Source organism: Podarcis muralis, chromosome 5 (genome assembly GCF_964188315.1).
Source record: "Podarcis muralis chromosome 5, rPodMur119.hap1.1, whole genome shotgun sequence".
Taxonomy (NCBI): domain Eukaryota; kingdom Metazoa; phylum Chordata; class Lepidosauria; order Squamata; family Lacertidae; genus Podarcis; species Podarcis muralis.
This window is the reverse complement of record NC_135659.1, coordinates 7,221,712-7,229,225: the sequence shown is the minus strand read 5'-3', so window position 1 is coordinate 7,229,225 and position 7,514 is coordinate 7,221,712.

Here is a 7,514-nt window from a genome sequence, read left to right as displayed (position 1 = left end):
AAGGACGCAAACCACTTAGAAGTTCTCCTGGGTGAGCGCCGTTGAAATGGAGGAGAGCTGCAAGAGAGGATGTTAAATGGCTGCAAAGACTCGGATGCTGTCCTGCACAAACCCCACTGAAGCCAACAGGAGCTATCCAAGAGCAGGGGCGAGTGAAGGCATTGTGACACCCGGGGCGGGGTGTCGCTACGTAGGGTGAATGTGTGGCGTCACCATGTGGCTGTAGCAGCGATGGAGGGATCCCACCTCTGTCCATATGGCGCTCGAGCGGCGCCGGTGGCAAACCGCTATGTTCAGCGCATGTGTGGCGTTGTTACATACAGCGCATGTGTGGCGTTGTTACATACAGCACATGTGTGTGATGCTGCATATGTGCTGTACATGGCGGTTTGCCACCGGCGCCGGGATCATCTGCATGTGGCTGCAGCGGTGCGGTGGCACACCGAGCCCCCGTGGGGTGCCTTGTCATCTCCCCCAGACATGGCACCCGGGGCGACCCGCTCCCCGCCCCCGTTGCGACGCCACTGTGCAAGAGCACAGCAATGCTCTTCCATCCATGTCAATAGTGCTTTCATTGGAGTATTTCCCAATGGTTTGTGCGGCCACATTGGGCAGACATGAGATCACAGAGATCTCATGTTGGAAGGGACATAGAGAGCCATCTAGTTCAGCCCTCTGCAATGCAGGAATCTCAGCACATGGCCCCCTATCCAACTTGAAGCAGGCATGGGTGGCATGCTCTGGTGACACTGTGTGTGTGAGAGAATGAATTATATCCGTGGCTGCTCAAAATGGGAATTTTTGTGCAATTTGACATTCTTTTGGTCTTGTTGGCAAGAATTGTAGATCTCTAGGCAAGATCTTTTTAGGATGTAGAGCCTAAGCCCAGCATCCTTGCTTGGAAGCATCCTTAGATCCGAAGGGATGTCCTCCTTGCCTAGGTTTCAATACTCCTGCCCCATCCCATACATTGATTCCTCTACCCCAGTGTTTCCCAACCTTGGGCCTCCAGCTGTTTTTGGACTACAACTCCCATCATCCCTAGCTAGCAAGACCAGTGGTCAGGGATGATGGGAATTGTAGTTCAAAAACAGCTGGAGGCCCAAGGTTGGGAAACACTGCTCTACCCTACGGTCTTATGATGCTTCCTTGTTCCATGAAACCTCATTTTCTATTGTGTGTTTTGCTGGTCTTCAGGGCAGGGATTTTGCAGTTGTGGTGCACGCTCAGCTTTAGGTCTCACCTGATTTCAGCATAAGACCGACATCATTAAAAAAGAGAGAGAGGCATTCTGAGCTGGATAATTTAAAAACAGCACCAAAACCAAACACCACATTTTAAATTGATTTCCAGTGGGTTGTGTTGGACTTTCTATCCTGTGTTTCATATCAGCTTTATGTATTCAGTGGTTTTTATTTTGTAGTTTTTAATTTTCCTTTAATTGGCTTTTGATTCCCGCCCCCCACTTTGCAATGTAAGTCAATATGAATATATTTTTTAAAGAAAAGCAACCAATACATGTATACATAAATAAATGATTCATCCCCAACCTTGATTTGTTCAGGGTTAGGTGCAACCAGCCTTGATGAGACACTGTTGTGGTTCCAGCTGAGACATTTATCCTTGCACCGGACCACCTGCTCCTTCCCTTCCCATGAGCCTCTTCTTCTTTTGCAGACTTGGCCTGGGGCACTCTCTGTTCCAGCCAGCACTGCGGCCCCTCAGCCTGCCCTGGGCAGTTCCAGTTCTTCTTTCTCCACACTGTTCCCTCCCTCCCTCTATCTCTTTCTGAAAATCTGTCTGTTTGGAACTTGAACCATTCACAGGCATGTAAACCCTAAATACAGTGGTACCTCTAGTTATGAACTTAATTAGTTCTGGAGGTCCGTTCTTTTTTTTAAAAAAAATATTTTTATTAAACAATTTCAACATAACAAATTATCAGTCCAAGTAATCAATTACATTATTTTTCCCCCTCCCCACCCACCAACGACTTCCCTCAGCTCCCCTCTCTGATTTCTTTGCACATATTGTTCTCTGCATGTTATAAAATTGTACGTAGCCTTGCCTTATCTATCATGTATGCAACTAATAAATTTGTGGATGTTTATTCAAAACCTGCCAAGATGTCCAGTTCATTTTGTTGTCTTTTTAGGTAATTTGTAAAAAGTTCCCATTCTTCCTGGAAGTCACAGTTGTCCTTATCACGCAGTTTGTATGTCAATTTAGCCAATTCCGCATAGCTCATCAGTTTTTCTTGCCACTGTTCTTTTGTTGAGATTTCCTCATTCTTCCATCCTTCTGCTAACAAGACTTTTGCCGCTGTTGTAGCTTCCGGAAGTCCGTTCTTAACCTGAAACTGTTCTTAACTAGAGGCGTGCTTTCACTAATGGGGCTTTTTGCTGCCACTGCGCTGCCGGTGCACAATTTCTCTTCTCATCCTGGGGCAAAGTTCTCAATTCAAGGTAACTCTTCCAGGTTAGCAGAGTTTGTAACCTGAAGCGTTTGTAACCTGAGGCATTTGTAAGTCAAGGTACCACTGTACTGCTTGCTGCCACTTGGACCCAATTGTGCTGAAACCTCCTCCCAACATCTGGACCCGTGTTCCAACTTCCATACAGGGTTGCCAGCTTGCCATTTGGCAATTCTTGCTTTACATGTAAATCTCCCACTGAGTAGAGAGATGCGATAGCTGCTGCTTTCCATGTCCATTCCGTCCCCATGTCCTGTTATAGCCACCCTCTTGCAGCAAGAGTGACCCATTCAGCAAGTGAGAGTAGCCAAAAGGACCAGGGTGGTGGTGGTGGATGGATGGATGGATGGATGGATGTGGGAATCAGATTAAGCATCAGATTTAAATGCAGAGCATTTATTTCCAGGGCCATGACCCGGACTTCCAGCACAGATGTAGGCACTGATCCAGAAGCACAAGAGCAGCACCAGCCTAGCAACACAGTTGAGCCTGAGCTCAGGGACCTTCCAAACTCAGCACCCATAAGGTAGCACCTTCACTGACCATGACCTTTAAGTTAGACCCCACCAACAGAGCAGTATCTTTAGCCCAAAGCTCTCATGTCCCAGTCTGTCTGCACATGAACACAGACAGCATTGCCCAATGAGCATTAATAGCAGCTGATGGGCTGCTAGGCTTCAGGCCTGCCCCTTCCAGGGTCTGCATTGTCCCTGTCAGGGCTTTTCACTTAACTTTCCTCCACGCTTCTCAGGCATGGTCCATGTTTTAAAGCTCTGCGTCCAAACTCTCTCTCTCTCTCTCTCTCTCTGGAGCTTCCCCTGTGAAAGTCCACTCTTTACCGCTGAATGGGAGCAAACAGCAGTCCTCGAAAAACCTGAATTGCTGTTTGTTGCTCTTCAGCTTCAAAGAGCAGGTCAAGTGCTGGATTCAGGGCCATGTGGGTGGTTCCCCTGCACAGGGTGCCAAGCTGAGGGAGCGCAAAATTGAGAAGATCCATAACTGAGAAGATTCATTTGGGAGCACCAAATTTTGGCCTCTCAGCCCCTGAGCAGGTTTTTGTATAGAAAGCTCTGATGCAAAAAAACAACAACAAGGGGTGTGTGTGTGTGGAATGCTCAGAAATGGAGCTTTAAAGCCTTGAAAGTGTAGAACAAAATTAGCACATGGAGCTTTTGTCAGAACAAGGCGTCTCTTTTCCATGGGAACTGTCCTGTTGTTGTTGTTGTTTAGTCGTTTAGTCATGTCCGACTCTTCGTGACCCCATGGACCAGAGGACGCCAGGCACTTCTGTCTTCCACTGCCTCCTGCAGTTTGGTCAAACTCATGCTGATAGCTTCGAGAACACTATCCAACCATGTCGTCCTCTGTCGTCCCCTTCTCCTTGTGCCCTCAATCTTTCCCAGCATCAGGGTCTTTTCCAGGGAGTCTTCTCTTCTCATGAGGTGGCCAAAGTATTGGAGCCTCAGCTTCAGGATCTGTCCTTCCAGTGAGCACTCAGGGCTGATTTCCTTAAGAATGGAGAGGTTTGATCTTCTTGCAGTCCATGGGACTCTCAAGAGTCTCCTCCAGCACCATAATTCAAAAGCATCAATTCTTCGGCGATCAGCCTTCTTTATGGTCCAGCTCTCACTTCCATACATCACTACTGGGAAAACCATAGCTTTAACTATACGGACCTTTGTTGGCAAGGTGATGTCTCTGCTTTTTAAGACGCTGTCTAGGTTTGCCATCGCCTTCCTCCCAAGGAGCAGGCGTCTTTTAATTTCGTGGCTGCTGTCACCATCTGCAGTGATCATGGAGCCCAAGAAAGTAAAATCTCTCACTGCCTCCATTTCTTCCCCTTCTATTTGCCAGGAGGTGATGGGACCAGTGGCCATGATCTTCGTTTTTTTGATGTTGAGCTTCAGACCATATTTTGCGCTCTCCTCTTTCACCCTCAATAAAAGGTTCTTTAATTCCTCCTCACTTTCTGCCATCAAGGTTGTGTCATCTGCATATCTGAGGTTGTTGATATTTCTTCCGGCAATCTTAATTCCGGGTAGGGATTCATCCAGCCCAGCCTTTCGCATGATGAATTTTCGCATGATGAACTGTCCAGGGTGCTATGATCTCTGATCACCTTTGTTCCAGACTCCAGGCCTGTCGGTCCCCTTGCTCTTGCTACCTTTTCCAGACCACTGCCCAACTGGCTTCCTCTAGGCACCAGTCTGGGACAACACATTCAGTTTACAGCCTGATTACCCTACAAAAATAGGGCTGAGGTTTATACTTCTGAGAAGTGGCGTGTTTCTCTCACTGTGCAGGACTTTGATAGCTCTCTTGCCCCTGGCATGCTAAGATAACTAGAAGCCTCTGCTTCCCTCCATCCGGGCAGAGAAAACCGCTTGCTTTCCTTGGGAACAGAGCTAATTTGTGTTGTGGGTGCAAAAACAGAACAAGGGGAAAACTCTGTGATGTGTCCTGTTCGCTTAGCTTGGCTTTGTATTTCGCATTAAAGTTCCCCTTGCCTTTCCCAATCTTTGCCCGAGGGAAAGGGAAATGAGTTAAAACCATCTTCAGACACGTTTGTATTGATTCTGTCACTTTTTTTGCTGCTTGCTGACAGGTGATGGATGGCTCATAATACAGCCAGCACAGTACATTACGTTTCCCATCCAGGGACTCCTAAATCATTTCAAATTTTCAAATTCCACAATCAATATTTTAGCAGTAGCAGAAGAAAGCAGAGCGGGCCCATTTCTCTGGAGAAATGAGAGCAGTGTGTGTGTGTGTGCGCATGCTTGTAAGACAAGAGATATGTGAATATGTCTATTCAACAAAGTCCTGAATCTGCAGTGATTGTAATTCTGTGGTTGTGTCCAGAGTGCCAGGTTTCTAATCCACGCTAACATAATGGCGAGTCAAACCTCACCTAGAAACAAGAAACCGACTTCCATTAGCCTTTCCACCTCCAGGCAAATTTGCTTTATTGTGTTATATGAAGAAATCATCTGTTGGGTCCTCTGCATCTCTCTCTCCTTTCATATCTATATCTAGAAAAATATATAGTCTCCCTATGGCCTTTATTTTTTACCTTGAGGTTATTTGATCCTATATGAACCACCTTTTTTTTTTTTTAGATATTCTTCAAAGGCATGGCTGGTGCCAATTGAGATTAGGGCCTTTTCTGTTGTGGCTCCCTGCTAATGGAACATGCTCTTTAGGAACGTATTTTGACACCAACTTGTCATACGTTAGGAGCCAGACCAAAGCTGTTTTAGTTTCCTGAGCATTTAAGGGATGATTGCTTGTTGCTCTTTTATTGCTGCTGTTTAGAATCTGGATTTTATGGTCGGCTTTTTATTTTTATTTTTTGAGGCGGAGGAGACAGTGTTATTTGATTTTGCTATTTATAGTTAGCCATCTTTGATTGTCTAAAAAACGAGAACAAAATGTGTGACAAAGTATTTCTGATAATTGCTTCTGAAGCCAATTCACATGATTACTCTGACATGTTGTGTCTTCCAAATGCTAACATATCTCTGACATTTAAGTGCGGAACTCTGTAGACCCTTCCTGCAACTTGTTCTGATCGATTCTGGTCCCAGAAATATCTATATTTCTTAGGGAAGGAAGCAGGTGGGATGAAAGCCCAGTTAGTGAGTGAGACAAAGAAGATTCCTGATATGATTTTTCTGTGTATTTAACACACACACGCACACCCCCCTCTGTTCCGGATATTGCAACTCTCTATCTATCAATTATATGCCCCAATGAGCACTTGAGAGCAAGTGTCACACTGTGGTTGATCACATGAGTTGTGAGCCAGGAAGTTCATGATTCAAATCTTGCATCAGCTTTAGTGTTCACAATGCTGCCTTAGGCAAACCCCTTCTGTCCTGGCTCTTAACGTGCAATATGAGGTTAGTAATACTGGCCTGGCTCAGACCAATATTATTAACCTCACATTGGGCTATGGCTTGGTCTTCAGTGAGCATGTATCTGAAAAACATCAAATATGCTAAGCTGCTGCACTGGCAAAATTCCACCTGTGGGTCCCTGAAAACAGGGTGGAGTTGTGGTCAGGTGTGAGTGGCAGAGGTAGGGGGGTGGGAGAGCAGCTTCTTCTTCTTCTTACACTTCTTTGTAATCTCTCAGTCTCACTCACCTCATGGTAGACTCGTAATCTGGGGAACCAGGTTCACTTCCCCACTCCTCCACATGCAGCTGCTGGGTGACCTTGGGCTAGTCACACTTCTCTGAAGTCTCTCAGCCTCACTCACCTCACAGAGTGTTTGTTGTGGGGGAAGAAGGGAAAGGAGAATGTTAGGGTACTGATAAAGCAGGATATCAAATCCAAACTCTTCTTCTTCTTCTAGACTTCACCCCATGCATATGCCCCCAAACCTTCCAATGGGAGGGAACAAGGTAGGAAGAAGATGGCATTCGCTCTCCCAAACATGGAAAGGTTTGGGTGTTGTAGAGTGTCCACTGGTTGACCTGGGGTGTAGCTCTGGGCTTGGCATTCACAACCCCAGGGTTGCTCAGACCATTAGTCAAGCCAGTACATTTTGGGGGTTTCCTATTACTATAATTATATTCCAAAGATTGATTCAATCTTCAAATTTTCTGGTTGATTTAAAATGATTTTATCCTTTTTATTTCTATCATAACTTCGTGGTGCAAGGCATGGAAACTACAGTCTTAAGTGGTATGAATACATACATTTCCAGAGAACTATATTGTTTCTATATTGCAGGTTATTGTTTTCCCCAAGGGTAAAGTCTCCAAGGTAGTCATTGCGATTGAAATAAAAACGCCATAGGGCTTAGCTAGATTTAAGACAAATTTTGTTCTTATTTTGTTCTTGTTAGTAGTAACATATTTAGAACTTCTTTTATACTTAGACCTGCAACTTAACCACAATAATGCTTGAAGTTTAATCAAACAGAAATATTTTTCAACTTGGATACTTATTTTAGCAATTTAAACCAGTTTATCATCTTGTGATTGTATCTTATTTATTCTTTCTTTTTTCCTTATTCCATACAAGCTGAGTAAT